The following is a 24,397-nucleotide window of genomic DNA, read 5'->3' on the forward strand; positions in this document are numbered from 1 at the left end:
CAGCTGATGGTTCTTCAAACTCATCTTCATGCAGCCAATGCTTCTTCAGGGGCACCTAAGAAGACCCTGCGAACCCTCTGGGACACTATCAAGTCACCCCCGAGGGCACCTGCAAGTGCCATCTCCTAATGCAGGGGTTTCTATAAACTACCTGAACTCCTGTGCACAGTAACTGAAAGATGCCTGCAGTGCTGAGGCATATACAAGCAGCCAGTGATCCAGCAGATGGTTTTTGAAATGCATCTTCAAGTCACCAACAGACAGCCTGCAAACCCTCTGGCACACATTCAAGCTGCCTTCAGTCCAGAGTCAAGTCCGGTTTTCTGTAAGCTCCCTGGACTCCTGTGAATGGGTAACTTAAAGCAGCCTGAGGCATATACAAGACGGCAGTGCTCCAGCATAGATACTGCATAGCAGTTTGCACTCTTTCAATGACTATTCCACATAGCCTACAGCTCTACACCGACACCTACAACCAGGATATATGTATGAAAAATGTGTAAAAACACTGCTTATACAAGAGCACCTAGCAGACGCCTTTGCTCCTGCCGGGGAATGTGCAAAGAATGTCTTTGGCAGAGGTTCCTCCAAGCAGCCGGAGCTTCCAAGTCTCCCAGATAAACTAGTCCACTCTCCCAAGCCAACTAAAGCCAGCCTGAAGTTCTGCACCACCTACAAGCAGCCTTCTTTCCAGAGGCACCCATCAATTGTTTCTACTCCCAAGCCACCTCCAATCAGCCTGCTCTTCTGCAGGAGCTCTTTCCAAAGGACTATACCCCTGCATGCTACAATCGCAACATAAAGCATCCTGTACTTTTGCACAGGCACCTAAGACACTTGCTTTTATGATGCCCCTAAATAAAGCCCTTGGTCCTACAGGTGCACCTACAAAGAGTTTGCGCTATTGAGGGTCCTTCCAGTAGCCTTAACAGCATCGGGGCATCTTACATGCATCATGCACTCCTGCTTTGGCACCTTGAAGTAACCTACTTTCTCAGGGCACCTGCAAGTGGCCTATGCTCCAAATGCACCCAAGAGCAGCATAACTTGCTGATGATCCAACTGCAAAAGTGGGCACTTGTACAGGGGTACCTTCAAGCAACATAAACTCCTGCAAGAGCCCTTAAAAGCAGTTGATACTCCAGAGGCACCTGACCATTCTGCAAGGACCCGCAAAAAAGTCCGATACTCCTGAGGCACTGCAAAAGCCATCAGTACGTCTGCATGGAACCTACATGCATTCTGCAGTACAGAGGAACATACAATCACTGCGCTTTCCAGGAGTACCACTTTACCTTCTTTAGATGTACCTACATGCAGCCAGCAAACCTGCAGGGGCGAGAAGAAGCAGTGCTCTCTCCAGAGGCATTTACAAGAGCTGTGTTCACGATGCACCTATCAGCAGCCTACGCTCCATCAGATGCAATGACACACACTTAATCTTTCTGCAGGGGCACTTTAAAGCTGCTACTAAAAATCCTCTGATTCTGTAAGAGCAACCATCATCAGCCTGCAGTCCTCAGTCTCCCAGAAGCAGCTTGTGCTCCAGTGTGGAAAACTATGAGAAGCCTCATCTCCTGCGCAGAGACAATTAAAACCACCTTTCATTTCTGATGCATCTATGAGGAGTTCATGCCCCACTAGAGGTAACCAAAATGAATGTGCACCCCTGCAAGGTCTCTTATGAAGACTACACGGAGAGCAGCAAGCAGTCTGTTCTCCTGTAGAAGTACCTGAAAGTAGCTGGAGCTTCTGAGACATCTACAAGAAGTCTGCAACCAGCCTGCTTACCCAGGGCGCCTACAAATAGTCTTACTCCCAAAGCACCCTACAAGCACCCTGAGCCTCTGAGGGGTTCTCTCAGGCATCCTACTCGAGTGTAGTAAGAAGCCCCCTGTACTGGTGCACGTGCACTCACAAGAGTTGCTCGTGGTTCAGAAGCGCCATCATGAAACCTGTGCTCCACCAAGTGCACCCACAATCAGCCTGTGGTACTGAGGCGCCTTCAAGCAACCTGAACAGCAGCAGCAGCATCCACGTGCAGCCTGCACTGCACTGACAAAGAACCGGCTGCATTCCCAAGGCCCCTGCAAGCAGCCCATGCACCGGATGAATCTTGCAGCAGCATCAGTCCTGATATTTCAAGTACAAGAAGCCAGCAGTTCAACAGGGGCTGCATTCTCAAGGCCCTTGCAAGCAGCCCATGCACCCTTTGCATCTTGGTACAGGATGCAGGCCTGATGTTTCAAGTATAAGAAGCCAGCAGTTCCACAGGGGCATCTGGAAGCACCCTGAGCTCCTGCTGAGAAACTATTGACCAGCAATCATTCCTGCAGGGGCTCCTTCAAGCAGACTTTAGTCATGAAGCACCTACAAGCAAAGCGTCACTTCTGCAGGAGCGCCTACATGCCGCACAATCCAGAGGCACATACAAGTAGCGTGTGTTCCAGAACTGGCCATTACCCTGCTACAGATCCATGTACATGAAGCACACTTACAGGAGCACATAGAAGCAGTCTACTCTCCTGCAACCTCTAAAGCATGGACTTGTGCAGCACCTGCTGACAGCCTTCCTTCCAGAGGAACCTACAAATAGCCTGTACTCCCAAGGCACCAACAGTCAGCCTGCTCTTTGGTAGTGGGCTTTACGAACAGCCTACACCCCTGTAATCTGCAAGTGTAACAGCAAGCACCCTATACTTCTGCACAGGTACATGCAAATCATCTGTGATCAGGTGCACCTATATGAACCTGTGGTCCTACCAGGGCACCCTTAATCAGCTTGTGCTAATGAGACACCTTCAAGTGACCTGAACACCATCAGATTCGTGCAGCATGTACTGTAGTGAGACTGTGATGCAGCCTACATTCTCAGCACATGTGCACGCAAGCTTTCCATGTAATGTACTTACAAGGAGCGTGAACTCACAGCCATGCAACTACATGCAGCAGCGACGTCTGCAGGGGCAGCTAAAAGCAACCTGCAATCCTGCTGAGACTCTTGGGTAGCCTACAATCTTGCAGGTATCTTACTAGCAGCCAATGCTTCTGAGACGTGTACAAACAAGCAGCACATTTTCAGAGTTTCCTGCAAGAAGCCAGAGCTCCAGCACAGATATATTAAAGCTGTCTGTTCTCCTGAAAGGGCATGTGTTAAGAGGCTACATTGCTGCAGGTGCACCAACAATGAGCCTGTGCTGTTACAGGACCACCTAGAATCAGCCAGATCTCCAGCAGGTGAACAAACAAGCAGCCTGTGCTGTTACAGCACCACCTAGAACCAGCCAGATATCCGGAAGGTGCACCAACAAGCAGCCTGTGCTGTTACAGGACCCCCTAGAGCCAGCCAGATCTCCAGCAGGTGAACCAACAACCAGCCTGTGCTGTTACAAGACCACCTAGAATCAGCCAGATCTCCAGCAGGTGCACCAACAAGCAGTCAGTGCTGTGACAGGACCACCTAGAGTCAGCCAGATCTCCAGCAGGTGAACAAACAAGCAGCCTGTGCTGTTACAGGACCACCTACAATCAGCCAGATCTCCAGCAGGTGCACCAACAAGCAGCCTGTGCTGTTACTGGACCACCTAGAATCAGCCAGATCTCCAGCAGGTGCACCAACACGAAGCCTGCACTGTTACACTGTTACAGGACCACCTAGAATCAACCAGATCTCCTGCAGGTGAACCAACAAGCAGCCTTGGCTCGAGTGACACCTACAAGCAGTGTGTGTTCCAGCAGAGGCCCTTACAAGTAGCATGAATTCCTGCTGTGGAACTTTCAGGCAGTCTGTATTTCTGCAGGGACCCTACAATCAGCTGATGCTCCAGAGGCACCTACAAACAATCAGCACTTCTGCGTGACAGCCTACCTGTCTCCTGATTTCTATAGAAATCTTCAAGTATCGTTTTTCCAACACTGGCTCTTTCCCTCCAGTGAAAGCAGATATATGCAGCAGTAGGTGCACGTGGAAGCAGTCTGATCTCCAGGAGCAAGTAGGAGCAGCCAGTGTTCCTGATGCACCTATGAGCACCTACTCTCCACCAGATACAATGACACAGGCATTAAGCAGCTACCTGCAAATCTGATTGGACACTTTTTGGCAGCACAATCTCCTGCCGTGGCTACTACAAGCACCCTGTGGTCCATAGGTACATGCAACAAAGCAGTGTTTCACAAAGACAACTACAAACAGCCTGCACTCCTCAGGCATCTACAATCAGCCTGCATCCAAGCAGGGGAGCCAATAAGCATCGTGACTTCCTGTCCAGAGGCAGCAAAAAGTAGACAGTTTTTCTACAAGTCCACGCCACCGAAGCTTTGGTAGCACCCACAGGCAATCACTTCTGCATGGCAACCTACATGAATCCTTCACTCTCTTAGAATCTACAAGCAGTATGTATTCCAACACTGGTCCTCTCCCTCCTGCAGATCCATATCCATGCAGCTACTAAACATGCAGGGACACGTGGAACCTCCTGCTGTCCAAGGGAATGTACAAGAAGCCTCTGTCCATGATGCATCTATCAGCAGGTTTCGATCCATGAGATGCAGTGGCATATAGGCAATGCTTCTGCAGGGGAACTTTAAGCAGCAGCGTGCACACATGTTGGGGTGTGTTTTAGAAATTTACTCTTCTGCCCCGGCTCCTAAAAGCACCCTGTGCTCTTGGGCCACATACAACAAAGCAGTTATTTATAGAGACAAATGCAAACAGCCTGCATATACTCAGGTGTCTACAAGCAGCCTGTGATCCAAGCATCCTCGCGTTCTGTGCAGTACTTGACCTGATCTACCATGAGCAGCACATCAAGCATCCCAATGCTACCTGCTCCTTTCTGCTGAAAACAGACAAGATCCTAGAAGCACGTGAACAGAAATACAAACATTGGCAGCACCCACACTGGAGGAAGAATGTTTATACTTGTGAGTAATTTAAAAGCACAATGATCTGGGTGTACCATAATACTATGGAAGGACTGTTGTTGAGTTGCTGTCACTGCTCTTACACTCGATTATTCGGCTCCTCCTTCCTGAGTCATGGGCATGATGAGCCATGATATTTCTCTTCCCACAGAAGAATAACTGAACTGATCTGAAGAATGAAAAATGTGGATCCTGTTCTAGGAAGATTCCATTTCCTTGTGCCTCTTGGGTATCCAAAGGTATTGAAGCCTAAGTCACTTTATCGTGACATGCTTCATCATTGATGCCTATCCACACCCTGGTTGGGTGATACCACAAGGGCATTCTCAACCAAAAGAAAGGGAGTTCTTAGATACAATCTAGCTGGATAAGCAGTGATCCAGAAGCGAAGAAAGGAATATTTACAAGTATACCCAAAGAATGTATTTGTCGGGTACCTGGGGTATAGATAAAAAGTTATTCCAGGGTCTATATTGAATTTCGTTTGTTCAATTAGCCCTGGTATGTAAGTGCCAACATGTTTCAGCCGCAGCGAGAGCCTAATCCGGTCTGGGGTCTTCGTCAGGGCTATCTAAAGTATACCTGCCTTCTTTGCATGCATACCATGCACATACTTGAGGCCTAAGGCTCTCACCCGTTTCGGTATTCTGTGCTTGGGTGGCACCTAAAAGACAAAAAGTGTGGCAGCAAAGTTCAATGGATCCAAAAAGTAGTATATGTCATATTTCTGTACAATCTATTGTCCCAGTCTGACTACTTTGGGAATATATACAGTGAACCTCTTGTGCATATTTGTATCAGGAAAAGAATGATGCCGCTCTTGATTCGGGAAACACTGAGTTAAAGTCTGTGCAAAATAATTATGAAGTGCTAAGTGGTGATGTTGTCTCATAACAGTAAGCTTCTATTGCTGGTTCTATAGGTGAGTGGTCGAGAAGGATTTAAAAAAAACTATTTAATATTTAACAACAACGCAGCTTCTCCTGCCAAATACATGCTTAGTGATTAAGTGTAGTCACACACTTTTTAGGGGGGAGAAAAAGTCGATAGACACACAGATCAACTGGACACTATCCTCTTTTTAAAAAACAGGGGGATAGGAGTTCTAAAATGTTGGTTTGCCTGTAGGGAACGAGTTTACCGTATGTAATATTGCTCCCCATAGCCACAGCAATGTTGGGGATTATGCTGCCCAAGCTCCCGTTTCTTGCCCTGTGTGTTTTAATTCACTGCGTATGTGTCGTAACGATCCTTACTTACCACTCAGTATATGGGAGTGCTTTGAAACCTTTATATAGACAACTATATGAACCGTGACAGATAGGTGTGCCACCCATTATGAATAAGTACATTGCACTCCCATATCCGGGGAAAGAAAAGGGAGATTGGGCAGCCTAATCCCCAACATCACTGTGCCTAGGGGAGCAATATTACATATAGTAAACTTGTTCCCAACTTGCAAACTAAAATTTTCGAAGTACTATTCCCATGTTTTTTAAAAGAGAACAGTGTCCATTTAATCTTTGTGTCCTACGAATTTTGCTCCCCCCTTAAAAGTGTGTGACTATAGGACGCCATCACGTCCCAAACACGCATGACCCATGAGAGACCCAGAATAAGGGTGAGCAGAGTGTGTGCATGATTAGTCTATTCTACACTTAATCACTAAGCATGTATTTGGCAGGAGAAACTGTGTTATGAAATAATCGTTTTTTCAAAATCCTTCCTGACCACTCACCTATAGAGCCAGCAATAGAAGCTTACTGTTATGGGACGACATCACCACTTAGCACGCCATAATTATTTTCCACAGTCTTTAACTTACGGAGTATTTCCTGAATCAGGAGCGGCATCATTCTTGTTCCGATACAAGTATGTACAAGTGGATCACTATATGTCCCCACAGTAGTCAGACTGGAACAATAGATTGGACAAAAGTATAATATATGATACTTTTTGGATCCAATTAACTTCGCTGACTTATGTTTTGTCTCTTTGGTACCCACCAAGGAGAGAAGACCGAAACAGGTGAGAGCCTTAGACCTCACATATGTGCATGGTATGCATTCAAAGAAGGTAGGGATACTTTAGATAGCCCAGACAATGGCCCCAGACCCAATTGGTCTCTTGAAACATTTTGCAACTTACATACTAGGGTCAATTGAACAAACTAAATTCAATATTGACCCTGAAAAACCTTTGTATATATACCCCAGGTACCCTACAAATAAATACATTCTTTTGGTATACCTGTAGGCATTTTTAACAAGCCTGGGCAGAACTGGCGTAGTGCCTCTACGCGGTGTTCCACGGAGTTGAAAAAAAACTCAATAGATCTCCGCTCCGCTCCGCTCCCTCCCCCCTCCCTAATTCATTATAATTTTTTTTAAGAGGCACTTACCTGCTGTGGCTGCCTCCTCCTTGCCATGGCTGCTCTCCGTCCTCCCCGACCGTTTCTATTGGAAACCCCTACGTTGTATGTCTTGCACGTGCGCATGCACATGCTCACGCACAAGACGTACAACGTAGGGGTTTCCAATAGACAAGGACCGCAAGGACGAGGAAGGAGAGCGGCCATGGCGAGGAGGAGGCAGCCACAGCAGGCAAATGCCTTTTTTCTTAATTAAAATTCATAGGTAGGGTGGAGCAGTCAGCTAACTCCGCTCCACCATGGAATAGGAGTTTTGCCTAAACTCCACGTTCGCAACGGAGCGCGGAGTAGTCCAAACTCTGTAAACTCCGCTGGGCGAGCAGAGTTACCTGCCCGGGATTAATTTTTGACTCATTTCGTCTGTTCTGGATCCCTGCTTATCCAGCTAGCTTTTTTATAAAAACTCCCATTCTTTTGGTTGAGTCCGCCATGGTGGTACCACCCAACCACGATGTGGATAGGTGCTGATGATGAAGCATGTCAAGATAGAGTGAGTGAGGCATCTACTCCAATATCTTTGGATACCCAAGAGGCACTAGGAAATTGAATCTTCCTAGATCAGGATCCGTATTCACGTGCTACTGTCTGTTGAAGAGGAACACGATCCTGACAACATGTGTTCAGAAATGGTGTGAAACACCTTTCTATTTGTGAATAATTGAAAAACACTATGAACCATGTGTACCATAATGCAATGGAGAACTGACTTTTACCTGCTGGCAATAACCTTCCTCCCGTCTTGATGGCACGAATAAGCAGCATACATATCCCATGAATCAATTTCATGGAACCTACACTCCTGCAATGGAACCAAGGCTATTATCATGAAGCACCTACAAGCGACCACTGCTTCAGCAAGAGCATCTACCCTCCCTAGTCACCTACAAGCAGCATCTACTCCAGCCTGAACACCTATATGTACCTTGATCTCCTGTGCAGTGGAAACTAAAAGCAGCCTTATCTCTGATGCATCTACAACCAGACCACGTCCCAGCAGAGGGACCTAAATGTAGATTGCACTCCATCGATGACACATAAAGGCACCTACACTAATGAGGAATGCACCAGTGCCATCACTTATGCAGGCTGTCTTATTTCCTGGAAAAGGCACAGGCAAGCAGCCTGAGCTTCCGAGGCATGTACAAGAAGTCTACTGTTGAGGCACATAAAAGCGACATGCACTACTGCAGGAGTTACAAGCAGATTGCCTTCCCAATGCACCAAGAAATCGCCCTGTTCCAAAACCCACTACAAACAACCTGAACGTCTAAGGGATGTTTAGAGCAGCCTACACAAGTGCATTAAAAGGCTCCCTTTTATTCTGCTTCCACACTCAAAAGTCGCCTGTGGTTCGAAAACACCTACTTGATGCTTACAAGTGCATCAACCATCGGCCTATAGTACCGAGGCACTTTCAAGGAGCCTGAAACTAACCAGCACAGATACCAGCAACCAGGCTGCACTGCTGCAGTGGCAGCTAGAAGAAGCCTGCCCTCTCAAGTCACCTACCAGCTGCCTGTACTTCAGATGCACTTACAAATAACATACACCCCTGACTTTGCAACTAGAAGGGGCCAGCAGTTCTGTATGGGTATCTATAGGGAGCCTGCATTTTGCTGAAGCACCATTGGCCAGTCAACACTACTTATTCAACTTGGGCACCTTCAAGCAGCCAGCTCTTCTGCAGGGGCTTCTACATGAAGCCTGCACACCTCATGGACATTCAGGCATTGAGTGTTTCCAGACTGGCACTTTCCCTCCATCAGATCCACCTAGATGCAGACAGTACATCTACAGGGGCACACAGAAGCAGCCAGCCTTCATAAGCCCCTAAAAGCAGCTTACTGCCAGCCTGTGTTCCTGATGTGTGAAAACGAGCAGCTGATGGTTCTTCTGACACATCTTCACACAGCCAATACTTCTTTAGCGGCACATAACGACAGGCTGTGAACCCTCTGGCACACTTTCAAGCCACCTCCAGTCCTGGAGGGTATCTGCATGCACTATCTGCTCCTACAGGGGTTTCTATATTCAATCTAAACTGCTGTGCATGGGTAACTGCAAGCAGCCTGAGGAATATGCAAGAAGCCAGTGCTCCAGCAGTTGGTTCTTGAAATGCATCTTCAAGGCGCCTAAAGACAGACTGCAAACGCTCTGGCACACTTTTAAGCCACCTCAACTCATCGAGAGCACCTGCAAGCACCATCTCCTAATGCAGGGGTTTTCTATAAGCCACCTGAACTCCTGTGCACAAGTAACTGAAAGATGCCTGCATTTTTGAGGCATATACAAGCAGCCAGTGATCCAGCAGATGGTTCTTGAAATGCATCTTCAAGTCACCTACAGACAGCCTGCAAACCCTCTGGCACACTTTGAAGCTGCCTCCAGTACCAGAGGGCACCTGTTAGCACCATCTCCTTTTGCCAGGTTTTCTGTAAGCTCCCTGACCTCCTGTGGATGGGTAACTTAAAGCAACCTGGTGCATATACAAGACACCAGTGTTCCAGCATAGATATTGCACAGCAGTTCACTCTCCTTCAATGCCAATTCCATATAGCCTACAGTACTACACTGATACCTACAAACAGCATATATCTATGAAAAACGTGTAAAAGGAGTGATTACGCAGGAGTACCTAGCAGAAGCCTGTGCTCCTGCAAAGACATGTGCATAGGGTGTCTTTGGCAGAGGTACCTGCAAACAATGTAACGTTCCAAGTCAACTAGATGAACTAGTCCACTCTCGCAAGACGTCTAAAGGCAGTCTGAATTTCTGCACCACCTACAAGCAGCCTTCTTTCCAGTGGCACCCATCGATTGTTTCTACTCCCAGACCACCTCCAATCAGCCTGCACTTCTGTAGGAGCCCTTTCCAAAGGACTATACCCCTGCATGCTACAATCCCAACATAAAACATCCTGCACTTTTGCACAGGCATGTAAGTCGCTTGCTTTTATGATGCACCTAAACAAAGCATGTGATCCTACAGCTTGTGCTTTTGAGGGTCCTTCCAGTCGCCTTAACAACATCGGGGCATCTTACATGAATCAAGCACTCCTGCAGTGGCATCTTGAAGTAACCTACTTTCTCATGGCACCTGCAAGTGGCCTATGCTCCAAATGCACCCAAGAGCAGCATAACTTGCTGATGATCCAACTGCAAAAGTGGGCACTTGTACAGGGGTACCTTCAAGCAACATAAACTCCTGCAAGGGCCCTTAAATGCAGTTAATACCCCAGAGGCACCTGACCATTCTGCAAGGACCCCTCAGCACGTCTGATTCTCCAGAGGCACCTAAAAGCAATCAGTACATCTGCATGGAACCTACATGCATTCTGCATTCTGGAGGAACATACAATCACTGCACTTTCCAGGACTACCACTTTACCTTCTTTAGATGCACCTACATGCAGCCGGCAGACCTGCAGGGGCACGAAGAAGCAGTGCTCTCTCCAGAGGCATTTACAAGAGACTTGTGTTCACGATGCACCTATGAGTAGCGTACGCTCCATCAGATGCACCAGTGCACACTGAGCCTTTCAGCAGGGGTGCCTTGAAGCTGCTACCAAAAATCCTTGGGTTTTATTTGGCAGCCTACTCTCCGTCAGTGGCTTTTACATGCAGCCTGTGGTCACGAGGCACATTCAAATCCAGTCCTTTTCCAGTGGCACCTACAAACAGCCTCCACACTTCAGGCACCAACAAGCAACCTCTGCTCCTGAGGGGAAGCTATAAGCAGCCTGATTTCCTCTGCAGAGGCAACTAAAAGAAGGATGTATTTCTGATGCCTCTACTATCGGCCCGTTCTCCAGCAGAGGCACCTAATAGTCACTGGGACCAATGCAAAGACTCTTTCATGGCACCTACACTCCTTCAGTGGCACCTACAAGCAGCCATCACGTCTGAAGAATGTGGAACAGCAGCTGCTTAAGCAAAGACAAATAGAAACAGCCTGTGCTCCTGGAACCATTTGCTTGATAAACCATGGGATTCACTTGCATTCTTTGAAATGGGATCTTACCTGGATATAACGGAAGTGATGTTTCAAGCACCAAATACATCTACAGGCTTCTTTCTGCTGAGGATGGTCATAAATCAAGTGACACGTGTTCAAAATTTAGAGCACCTGCTGCAGTGAAGCTGACAGCAAAGACATTTCTAGGAGTAATTCAAAACCATTATACATTACATGCTCCAAAAGGCAATGGGTCAATTGGTGCTGACTGCCTGCCATTGTGCTCCCTGCACCCTTGATTATTTGTCTCCTCAAGGAATCATTTGGTTGATGTGCTGTGGGATGCACCTGCATGCTTTGTAGTGGGACTTTCAATGTGCAGAACATGAGGCAATTCAACCACCCCCCAAACTTCCTGTTCTTTTCTGCTGCAGATGGGTCAGAACCAGAAAACAAGCGTCCAGGAATGCAAGCCGTGGCTGTGCCCACACGGTAGGGAAGCCCTTTTCTCCTTGAACTGCATCTACTATAAGACAATAAGAGAACTAATGCTGATTTGCTGGAAGTGTGCTCCTCCCCCTTGATTGTCCACACGTCTTTGGTTCTCAGCTATAGGATGTAGGTTCATGCTTTGGAGTGGTGCTTCACCTGAAAGACCGGTGCATCTCAAGGACTCCTAAATCTAGATTGTACTTTCTGCTGCAGATGGGCAAGAATCAAGAAACACGTGTAGAAATCCAAGCACCAGCTGCACTCACACTGGTGGCAAAACCCTTCCTAGTTATGAGTAAGTTAAACATACTATGAACTTCATCTACCATAATGCAAAGGGAGAACTGCTGTTAGTGTGTCCCTCCTATCTAGATGGACCCTATAAGCAGCCTGCACATCTGCTGGAGCACTTTGAGAATCTTTCACACCTACGTTTCTAAGGCACCTACAAGCAACCTCTGATTCTGTAAGAGCAACTACCAGCAGCCTGCAGTTCTCAGTCTCTCACAAGCAGTTTGTGCTCCAGCCTGAGAACCTATGAGCAGCCTCGTCTGAGCAGAGGCAACTAAAAGCACCCTTCATTTCTGATGAATCTACAGAGAGTTCATGCCCCATCAGAGGTAATCAAAAGTAACTTGCACCCCTGCAAGGGCTCTTTAAAGGCTGCGCGAGCGCCAGTGGTTATACAGAACACCAATAAACAGCCAGTGCTCCTGCAAGGAGATCAACAAGCAGCCTGTTCTCCCGTAGAAGTGCCTGCAACTAGCCTGAACTTCTGAGGCATCGACAAGAAGTCCAGTCTCCCGAACCTACTTACAATCAATATGTACGTTTACAGCATCTGCGATCAGCCTGCTTTCCCGGGGCACCTACAAATAGTCTTTCTCCCAAGACACCCTAAAAGCGCCCTGAGCCCACTCAAGTGCATTAACAAGCCCCTGTACTGCTGCACGCGCACTCACAAGGGTTGCTTGTGGTTCAGAAGCACCGACATGAAACCTGTGCTCCTGCAAGTGCCCTCACAATCAGCCTGTGGTGCTGAGGCGCCTTCTAGCACCCTGAACACCAGCAGCTGCATCCACGTGCAGCCTGCACTGTGACGAAGAAGGGGCTGCATTCTCAAGGCCCCTGCAAGCAGCCCATGCACCGGATGCATCTCGCAGCAGGAGGCAGTCCTGATGTTTCAAATGTAAGAAGCCAGCAGTTCCACAGGGGCATCTGCAAGCACCCTGAGCTCCTGCTGAGGCACTGCTGGTAAACATGCACTCCTGCAGGGGCTCCTTCAAGCAGGCTCTTGTCATGAAGCGCCTACAAGCAAAGCGTCACTTCTGCAGGAGCGCCTACATACAGCACAAGCTAGAGGCACATTGAAGACACATGTGTTCCCAAACTGGCACTTTGCCTGCAGCAGATCCATGAACATGAAGCAGACTTACTGGAGCACATGGACGCTGTTACCTCGTCAGAAGCCTGTATTCCTATTGTGCATACTAGAGCAGCCAGTGCTTCTTCAGATGCAACTAAATGCAGCTCTCACTGTTGCTGGGGCAGCTATCAGCAGCCTGCAGATCCTCTGGCACACTTACAAGCTGCTGCTTTCATCCTTACAGGACACCTACAAGCAGCCTGTGCTCCACAGGCACCTCCAAGGACAATCTGCTGCTGTAGGGGTTACTATTTACTATAAACAACCTGAACTCCTCTGAAGGGCAACTGAAAGCAGCCTACATCTATGAGTCCTATACAAACAGCCTGTACTCCCAAGGCACCGACAAGCCACCTGATCTTCGGTAGTGGACATTGCAAACAGACTACACCCCTGTAATCTGCATGTGTAACAGCAAGCACCCTGCACTTCTGCACAGGTACATGCAAATCATCTGTGATCAGCTGCACCTATTTGAACCTGTGGTCCTGCCAGAGCACCCTTGATCAGCTCGTGCTAATGAGACACCAAGTGACCTGAACACCATGATGGACGTGCTGCATGTACTCCTGTAGTGGGACTGCGATGCAGCCTACATTTTCAGCACATGTGCACCCAGACTTTCCATGTAATGTACCCACAAGGTGCATGAATTCCAGGTCGTGAAACTACATGCTGCAACGACGTCTGCAGGGGCACCTACAAGCAACCTGCAGTCCTGCTGAACTATTGGGCAGCCTACATTTTCGCAAGTGTCCTACAAGCAGCCAATGCTCCTGAGACATGTACAGACAAGTAGCACTTTTTCAGAGGTTCCTACAAGAAGCCAGCGCTCCAGCAAAGAAACCTTCAAGCAGTCTGTTCTCTTTAAAGGGCATGTGCTGAGAGGGTAAATTTATGCCGGTGCCCCAACAAGCAGCCTGTGCTGCGCTGCGATAGGACCACCTATAGGCAACCAGATCTCCAGCAGGTGCACCTAAGTGCAGAATTGACTTCAGTGACACCTACAAGCAGTGTATGTTCCAGCAGAGGTCCTTACAAGTAGCATGAATCGCTGCTGGGACAGTCTCCATTTCTGCAGGGACCCAACAAGGAGCCGATGCTCCAGAGGCACCTACAAGGAATCAGCACTTCTATGTGACAACCAACCCATCTCCTGATTTCTACAGAAATCTTCAAGTGTTGTTTTTCCAACACTGGCTCTTTCCCTCCAGTGAAAGCAGATATATGCAGCCAGCAGGCGCACGTGGAAGCAGTCTGCTCTTCAGAAGCAAGTACTAGCAGCCAGTGTCACTGATGCACCTATGAGCACCTACTCTCCACCAGATACAATGACACAGGCATTAAGCAGCTACCTGCAAATCTGATTGGACACTTTTTGCCATGGCTACTACAAGAACCCCATGCCTATGAGGCACAGGCAACAAACCTGTGTTTCACAAAGGCAACTACAAACGTCCTGCACCCCCCAAGAATCTACAAGCAGCCTGCAGTCATGCAGGGGAGCCACAAATGACCCTGGATTCCTGTACAGTGGCAACAGAAAGCAGACAGTATTTCTGAGGGATCTACAAGCAGCCTGTGCTCAAGCAGAGGTACCTAATAATGGCTGACATTCCTGCACGGGCACTTTCATGCAACCTGCACTAATAAAGCGGCGCCGACAAGCAGCCTTCACTTCTGAAATTTCTACAAGATCCTGTGATAAGGCAACAGCACCTACTAACAGCCTCTGTCCAGGTGTCATTTGGTTCATGGGGAATGGGGTGCACTGGCGTGTACTTGCCCTGATCTACCATAAACAGCATATCAAGCACCCCCAATCCTACCTGCTGCTTCAGCTGAATACAGACAAGAACCCAGAAGCACATGTCCAGTAATGCAAGCACTGACTGCGCCCACTGCTGTCAGTGTGCTCCTCCCCTCGATTGTTAGGCTCCTCCTCCCTGAGTCATGGGGATGATGAGCCATGGTATGTACCTAAATGACTTGGAGGACTACTTTACCTGATTTAGCACAGGATACATTTTAAACACCCCGAAATCTAACTGCTGGGGTCTGTTGAAGTTAAGCAAGAATGGAGAAACACATGTCCAGAGATGCAAGCACCGGCTGCTCCACACTGTGTCAAACACTGCTCCACTTCTAGGAAATTCAAAAACATTATGAACTGCAAGTACCATAATGCAATAGGAGACTTGATTCGGACTTGCTTTCACTTCCCTCTTTTCATATTTAAGCTCCAGTGGAATCCTTTAATTGATGAGCAATGAGATGGGGTGCACTTGCTTGCTTTGCAGTGGTACTTTACTGATATACTAAAAGCAACATTTCAGTCAGCCCCAGATTGACCTGCAACTGTCCGCTGAAGAGGAACACGATCTTCAAAACACGTGCTCAGAAATGGTGTGAAACACTTTTTCTATTTGTGAATAGTTAAAAAACACAATGAACCACGTCTACCATAATGCAATGGGAGAACTGATGCTGACCTGCTGGTAGTAAGCTTCCTCCCCTCTTGATGGCACGTATAGGCAGCCTACATAGCCTCTGAATCAATTTCAAGCAGCCTACACTCCTGCAATGGACTCTAGGAGTAGACTAGTATCCCGAGGCACCTACAAGCAATCACTGCTTCTGGAAGAGCACCTACCACCATCAGTCACCTACAAGGAGCATCTGCTCCAGCCGGAACGCCTATATGTATCCTGGTCTCCTGCGCAGAGGCTACTGAAAACAGCATCTACAACCAGCCCAGGACCCAGCAGAGGGACCTAACTGCAGATTGCACTCATGCATGTCCAGGCAGCCTAAACCCCATCGGTGAGACCTAAAGGTACCGGCGCTGCACTAAAGAAGAATGCACCAGTGCCATCGGTGACGCAGATCACCTACACACAGCATGTGGGTATGACAAGGACCGCTGCAGGCTCTCTTATTTCCTCAATAAGTACATGCAAGCAGCCTGAGCTCCGAGGCATGTACGAGGCAGCAGTCTACTGTTGAAGCACCTAAAAGCGGCATGCCCTACTGCAGCCCTTCATAAGGCACCAAGAAATACCCCCTATTCTCAAACCCACTACAAACAGCCTGGACTTCTAAAGGGATGTTCTCAGCAGCCTACACAAGAGCAACTAGACGCTCCTTTCATTCTGCATCCGCACTCACAAGTTGCCTGTTTGGAAATCCCTGCTTGAAACCTGCATGCCCACGAGTGCTTCAACCATCAGCCTATGTTACCGAGGCACTTTGAAGCAGCCAGAAACTAACCGGCACAATACCAGCAACCAGGCTGCATTCCTTCAGTGGCGCCTAGAAGCAGCCTGCACTCTCAAGTCACCTACTAGCTGCCTGTACTTCAGATGCACTTACAAGTCACATGCACCCCTGACTATGCAACTACAAGGAGCCAGCAGTTCTGCATGGGTATACACAGGAAGCCTCCATTCTTACTGAAGCACCATTGGGCAGTCTACACTACACAGCTCCTACCTATCCTTCTTGGGCACCTACAAGCAGCCAGCACTTCTGCAGGGGCTTCTGCATGCAGCCTGCACACTGGAGGCACACTCAGACAGTGAATGTTCCCAGACTGGCACTTTCTCTCCAGTAGATCCACTTACATGCCGACAGTATGTCTATAGGGCATACAGAAGCAGCCAGCCCTCAGATGCACCTATAAGTCTATAGGAAGCCTTATGTGTGAAAACAAACAGCTGATGGTTCTTCAAACTCATCTTCATGCAGGCAATGCTTCTTCAGGGGCACCTAAGGACAGCCTGTGAACCCTCTGGGACACTATCAAGTCACCCTCGAGGGCACCTGCAAGTGCCATCTCCTAATGCAGGGGTTTTCTATAAGCCACCTGAACTCCTGTGCACAAGTAACTGAAAGATGCCTGCATTTCTGAGGCATATACAAGCAGCCATTGATCCAGCATATGGTTCTTGAAATGCATCTTCAAGTCACCTACAGACAGCCTGCAAACCCTCTGGCACACATTCAAGCTGCCTAGAGTCCCAGAGGGCACCTGCAAGCACCATTTCCTCAAGTCCGGTTTTCTGTAAGCTCCCTGACCTCCTGTGGATGGGTAACTTAAAGCAGCCTGAGGCATATACAAGACGGCAGTGCTCCAGCATAGATACTGCATAGCAGTTTGCACTCTTTCAATGACTATTCCACGTAGCCTACAGTTCTACACCGACACCTACAACCAGGATATATGTATGAAAAATGTGTAAAAACACTGCTTATTCAAGAGCACCTAGCAGACGCCTTTGCTTCTGCAGGGACATGTTTAAAGGGTGTCTTTGGCAGAGGTTCCTGCAAGCAGCCGGAGCTTCCAAGTCTCCCAGATGAAATAATCCAAGCTCCCAAGCCAACTAAAGCCAGCCTGAAGTTCTGCACCACCTACGAGCAGTCTTCTTTCCAGAGGTACCCATCAATAGATTCTACTCCAGGGGACATACAGTCAGCCTGCTCTTCTGCAGGAGCACTATCCAAAGGACTATACCCCTGCATGCTACAATCGCAACATAAAGCATCCTGTACTTTTGCACAGGCACCTAAGTCGCTTATTTTAAGATGCCCCCAAAATAAAGCCCGTGATCGTACAGGTGCACCAACAAAGAGTTTGCGCTATTGATGGTCCTTCCAGTAGTCTTAACATCGGGTCATCTTCATGCATCAAGCACTCCTGCTTTGGCACCTTGAAGTAACCTACTTTCTCAGGGCACCTGCACGTGGCCTATGCTCCAAATGCACCCAAGAGCAGCGCAACCTGTTGATGATCCAACTGCAAAAGTGGGCACTTGTACGGAGGTACCTACAAGCACCATCCACTCCTGCAAGAGCCCCTAAAAGCAGTTGATACTCCAGAGGCTCCAGACCAATCTGCAAGGACCCCAAAAAATGTCCGATTCTCCAGAGGCACCTCAAAAGCCATCAGTACGTCTGCATGGAACCTACATGCATTCTGCAGTACAGAGGAACATACAATCACTGCGCTTTCCAGGACTACCACTTTACCTTCTTTAGATGCACTTACATGCAGCCAGCAGACCTGCAGAGGCATGAAGAAACAGTGCTCTCTCCAGAGGCATTTACAAGAGACTTGTGTTCACGATGCACCTATCAGCAGCCTACGCTCCATCATATGCACCTACGCACACTCAATCTTTCTGCAGGGGCACTTTAAAGCTGCTACCAAAAATCATCTGATTCTGTAAGAGCAACCATCATCAGCCTGCAGTCCTCAGTCTCCCAGAAGCAGGTTGTGCTCCAACGTGGAAACCTGTAAGAAACCTCATCTCCTGCGCAGAGGCACTTAAAACCACCTCTTATTTCTGATGCATCTATGAGAAGTTCATGCCCCACTAGAGGTAACCAAAATGAATGTGCACCCCTGCAAGGTCTCTTATGAAGACTACACGGAGATCAGCAAGCAGTCTGTTCTCCTGTAGAAGTACCTGAAACTAGCCTGAGCTTCTGAGACATCTACAAGAAGTTCAGTCTCCCGAACTACTTACAATCAATATGTACGTTTACAGCATCTGCGATCAGCCTGCTTTCCCAGGGCGCCTACGAATAGTTGTTATCCCAAAGCACCCTACAAGCACCCTGAGCCTCTGAGGAGTTCTTTCAGGCATCCTACTCGTGTGCAGTAACAAACCCCCTGTATTAGTGCACGCGCACTCACAAGAGTTGCTTGTGGTTCAGAAGCACCAACATGAAACCTGCGCTCCTGCAAGTACCCTCACAATCAACCTGTGGTACTGAGGCGCCTTCAAGCAACCTGAACACCTGCAGCTGCATCTACGTGCAGCCTGCACTGTGACAAAGAAGCGGCTGCATCCTCAAGGCCCCTGCAAGCACCCCATGCACTGGATGCATCCACGTGCAGCCTGCACTGTGACGAAGAAGCGGCTGCATCCTCAAGGCTCCTGCAAGCACCCCATGCACCGGATGCATCCATTTGCAGCCGGCACTGTGACGAAGAAGCGGCTGCATCCTCAAGGCCCCTGCAAGCACCCCATGCACCGGATGCATCCACATGCAGCCTACACTGCTCTGACAAAGAACCAGCTGCATTCTCAAGACACCTGCAAGCAGCCCATGCACAGGATGCATCCTGGAGCAGGAGGCAGTCCTGATATTTCAAGTATAAGAAGCAGGCATTTCCACAGGAGCATCTGCAAGAATCCTGAACTCCTGCAGAGGCACTGTTGGCCAGCATGCACACCTGCAGGGGCTCCTTCAAGCAGGCTCTGGTCATGAAGCACCTACAAGCAAAGCGTCACTTCTGCAGGGGCGTCTACATGCAGCACAATCCAGAGGCACATACAAGCAGCCTGTGTTCCAGAACTGGCCCTTACCCTGTTACAGATCCATGTACATGAAGCACACTTACAGGAGCACATAGAAGCAGTCTACTGTCCTGAAACCTCTAAATACAGTACTTGTGCAGCACCTGCTGGCAGCCTTCCTTCCAGAGGAACCTACAAATAGCCTGTACTCCCAAGGCACCAACAGTCAGCCTGCTCTTTGGTAGTGGGCTTTACGAACAGCCTACACCCCTGTAATCTGCGAGTGTAACAGCAAGCACCCTGCACTTCTGCACAGGTACATGCAAATCATCTGTGATCAGCTGCACCTATATGAACATGTGGTCCTGCCAGGGCACCCTTAATCAGCTCGATCTAATGAGACACCTTCAAGTGACCTGAACACCATCAGGTTCGTGCAGCATGTACTCCTGTAATAAGACTGAGACGCAGCCTACATTCTCAGCACATGTGCACGCAGGCTTTCCATGTAATGTACTTACAAGGAGCGTGAACTCACAGTCATGCAACTACATGCAGCGGCGATGTCTGCAGGGGCACCTACAAGCAACCTGCACTACCGCTGAGACTCTTGGGCAGCCTACAATCTTGCAGGTATCTTACAAGCAGCCAATGCTTCTGAGACATGTACAAACAAGCAGCACATTTTCAGAGTTTCCTGCAAGAAGCCAGCGCTCCAGCACAGATGTCTTAAAGCCCTCTGTTCTCCTGAAAGGGCATGTGTTAAGAGGCTACATTGCTACAGGTGCACCAACAATCAGCCTGTGCTGTTGTTACAGGACCACCTAGAATCAGCCAGATCTCCAGCAGGTGCACCAACAACCAGCCTGTGCTGTTACAGGACCACCTAGAATCACCCAGATCTCCAGCAGGTGCACCAACAACCAGCCTGTGCTGTTACAGGACCAACTAGAATCACCCAGATCTCCAGCAGGTGCAACAACAAGCAGCCTGTGCTGTTACAGGACCACCTACAATCAGCCAGATCTCCAGCAGGTGCACCAACAAGCAGCCTGTGCTGTTACTGGACCACCTAGAGTCAGCCAGATCTCCAGCAGGTGCACCAACACGAAGCCTGCGCTGTTACACTGTTACAGGACCACCTAGAATCAACCAGATCTCCAGCAGGTGAACCAACAAGCAGCCTTGGTTCGAGTGACACCTACAAGCAGTGTGTCTTCCAGCAGAGGCCCTTACAAGTAGCATGAATTCCTGCTGTGGAACTTTCAGGCAGTCTGCATTTCTGCAGGGACTCTACAAGCAGCTGATGCTCCAGAGGCTCCTTCAATGAATAAACGCCTCTGCGTGACAGCCTGCCTGTCTCCTGATTTCTATAGAAAACTTCAAGTATTGTTTTTCCAACACTGGCTCTTTCCCTCCAGTGAAAGCAGATATATGCAGCAGTAGGTGCACGTGGAAGCAGTCTGATCTCCAGGAGCAAGTAGGAGCAGCCAGTGCTCCTGATGCACCTATGAGCACCTACTCTCCACCAGATGCAATGACACAGGCATTAAGCAGCTACCTGCAAATCTGATTGGACACTTTTTGGCAGCACAATCTCCTGCCGTGGCTACTACAAGCACCCTGTGGTCCATAGGTACATGCAACAAACCAGTGTTTCACAAAGACAACTACAAACAGCCTGTACTCCTCAGGCATCTACAATCGGCCTGCAGTCATGCAGGGGAGCCAATAAGCATCGTGACTTCCTGTCCAGAGGCAGCAAAAAGTAGACAGTTTTTCTACAAGTCCACGCCACCGAAGCTTTGGTAGCACCCACAGGCAATCACTTCTGCATGGCAACCTACATGAATCCTTCACTCTATTAGAATCTACAAGCAGTATGTATTCCAACACTGGTCCTCTCCCTCCTGCAGATCCATATCCATGCAGCTACTAGACATGCAGGGACACGTGGAACCTCCTGCTGTCCAAGGGAATGTACAAGAAGCCTCTGTCCATGAAGCATCTATCAGCAGGTTTCGATCCATGAGATGCAGTGGCATATAGGCAGTGCTTCTGCAGGGGAACTTTAAGCAGCAGCGTGCACACATGTTGGGGTGTGTTTTGGCAATTTACTCTTCTGCCCCGGCTTCTAAAATCACCCTGTGCTCTTGGGCCACATGCAACAAAGCAGGTATTTATAGAGGCAAATACAAACAGCCTGCATATACTCAGGTGTCTACAAGCAGCCTGTGATCCAAGCATCCTCGCGTTCTGTGCAGTACTTGACCTGATCTACCATGAGCAGCACATCAAGCATCCCAATGCTACCTGCTCCTTTCTGCTGAAAACAGACAAGATCCTAGAAGCACGTGAACAGAAATGCAAACATTGGCAGCACCCACACTGGAGGAAGAATGTTTATACTTGTGAGTAATTTAAAAGCACAATGATCTGGGTGTACCATAATACTATGGAAGGACTGTTGTTGAGTTGCTGTGACTGCTCTTACACTCGATTATTAGGCTCCTCCTTCCTGAGTCATGGGCATGATGCGCCATGATATTTCTCTTCCCACAGAAGAATAACTGAACTGATCTGAAGAAAGAAAAAAGTGGATCCTGTTCTAGGAAGATTCCATTTCCTTGTGCCTTTTGGGTATCCAAAGGTATTGAAGCCTCACTCTCGTGATCGTGACATGCTTCATCATTGGGGCATATCCACACCCTGGTTGGGTGATACCACTAGTGCATACTCAACCAAAAGAAGGGGAGTTCTTAGATACAATCTAGCTGGATACGCAGTGATCCAGAAGGGAAGAAAGGAATATTTACAAGTATACCCAAAGAATTTCTTTATTTGTCGGGTACCTGGGGTATCGATAAAAACTTATTCCAGCGTCTATATTGAATTCAGTTTGTTCAATTAGCCCTAGTATGTAAGTGCCAACATGTTTCAGCCACAACGAGAGCCTAATCCGGTATGGGGCCTTCGTCATAGCTATCTAAAGTATACCTGCCTTATTTGCATGCATACCATGCACATACTTGAGGCCTAAGGCTCTCACCCATTTCGGTCTTCTGTCCTTGGGTGGCACCTAAAAGACAAAAAGTGCGGCAGCGAAGTTCAATGGATCCAAAAAGTAGTATATGTCATATTTCTGTACAATCTATTGTCCCAGTCAGACTACTGTGGGGATATATACAGTGAACCTCTTGTGTATATTTGTATCGGGAAAAGAATGATGCCGCTCCTGATTCAGGAAACACTCCCTGAGTTAAAGTCTGTGCAAAATAATTATGAGGTGCTAAGTGGTGATGTCGTCCCATAACAGTAAGCTTCTATTGCTGGCTCTATAGGTGAGTGGTCAAGAAGGATTTTAAAAAACCCTATTCAAAATTTAATAACAACGCAATTTCTCCTGCCAAATACATGCTCAGTGATTAAGTGTAGAATATGCTAATCATGCACACACTCTGCTCACCCCTATTCTGGGTCTATCAAGATTTATGTGTGTCTGGGGTGTGATGTCGTCCTATAGTCACACACTTTTTAGGGGAGAAAAAGTCGATAGACACACAGATCAACTGGACACTATCCTCTTTTTAAAAAAACAGGGGGATAGTAGTTCTAAAATGTTTGTTTTTCTGTAGGGAATGAGTTTACCGTATGTAATATTGCTCCCCATAGCCACAGCAATGTTGGGGATTATGCTGCCCAAGCTCCCGTTTCTTGCCCTGTGTGTTTTAATTCACTGCGTATGTGTCGTAACGAGCCTTACTTACCACCCAGTATATGGGAGTGCTTTGAAACCTTTACATAGACACAAATCTGAACCCCGACAGATAGGTGTGCCACCCATTATGAATAAGTACATTGCACTCCCATATCCGGGGAAAGAAAAGGGAGATTGGGCAGCCTAATCCCCAACATCACTGTGCCTAGGGGAGCAATATTACATATAGTAAACTCATTCCCAACTTTCAAACCAAAATTTTAGAAGTACTATTCCCATGTTTTTTTTAAAAGAGAACAGTGTCCATTTAATCTTTGTGTCTAACGACTTTTGCTCCCCCCTTAAAAGTGTGTGAATATAGGACGCCATCACGTCCCAAAGACGCATGACTCATGAGAGACCCAGAATAAGGGTGAGCAGAGTGTGTGCATGATTAGTCTATTCTGCTCTTAATCACTAAGCATGTATTTGGCAGGAGAAACTGTGTTCTTATGAAATAATAGTTTTTTAAAAATCCTTCCTGACCACTCATCACTCAGCAATTTAAGCTTACTGTTATGGGATGACATCACCACTTGGCACGCCATAATTATTTTCCACAGACTTTAACTTACGGAGTATTTCCCGAATCAGGAGCGGCATCTTTCTTGTTCCAATACAAGTATGTACAAGGGGATCACTATATGTCCCCACAGTAGTCAGACTGGAGCAATAGAGTGTACAGAAGTATAATATATGATAATTTTTGGATCCAATTAACTTCGCTAACGCATGTTTTGTCTCTTGGGTACCCACCAAGGAGAGAAGACTGAAACAGGTGAGAGCCTTAGACCTCACATATGTGTATGGTATGCATTCGAAGAAGGCAGGGATAATTCAGATAGCCCAGACAATGGCCCCAGACCCGATTGGTCTCTTGAAACATTTTGACACTTACATACTAGGGTCAATTGAACAAACTAAATTCAATATAGAACCTGAAATAACTTTTTATCTATACCCCAGGTACCCTACAAATAAATACATTCTTTTGGTGTATCTGTAGATATTGTTAATAAGCCTGGGCGGAGCTGGCGCAGTGCCTCTATGAGATGTTCCACGGAGTTGGAAAAAAACTCAATAGATCTACGCTCTGCTCCCTCCCCCCT

The sequence above is a fragment of the Triturus cristatus genome, chromosome 1_2 (assembly GCF_964204655.1).
Source record: "Triturus cristatus chromosome 1_2, aTriCri1.1, whole genome shotgun sequence".
NCBI lineage: Eukaryota > Metazoa > Chordata > Amphibia > Caudata > Salamandridae > Triturus > Triturus cristatus.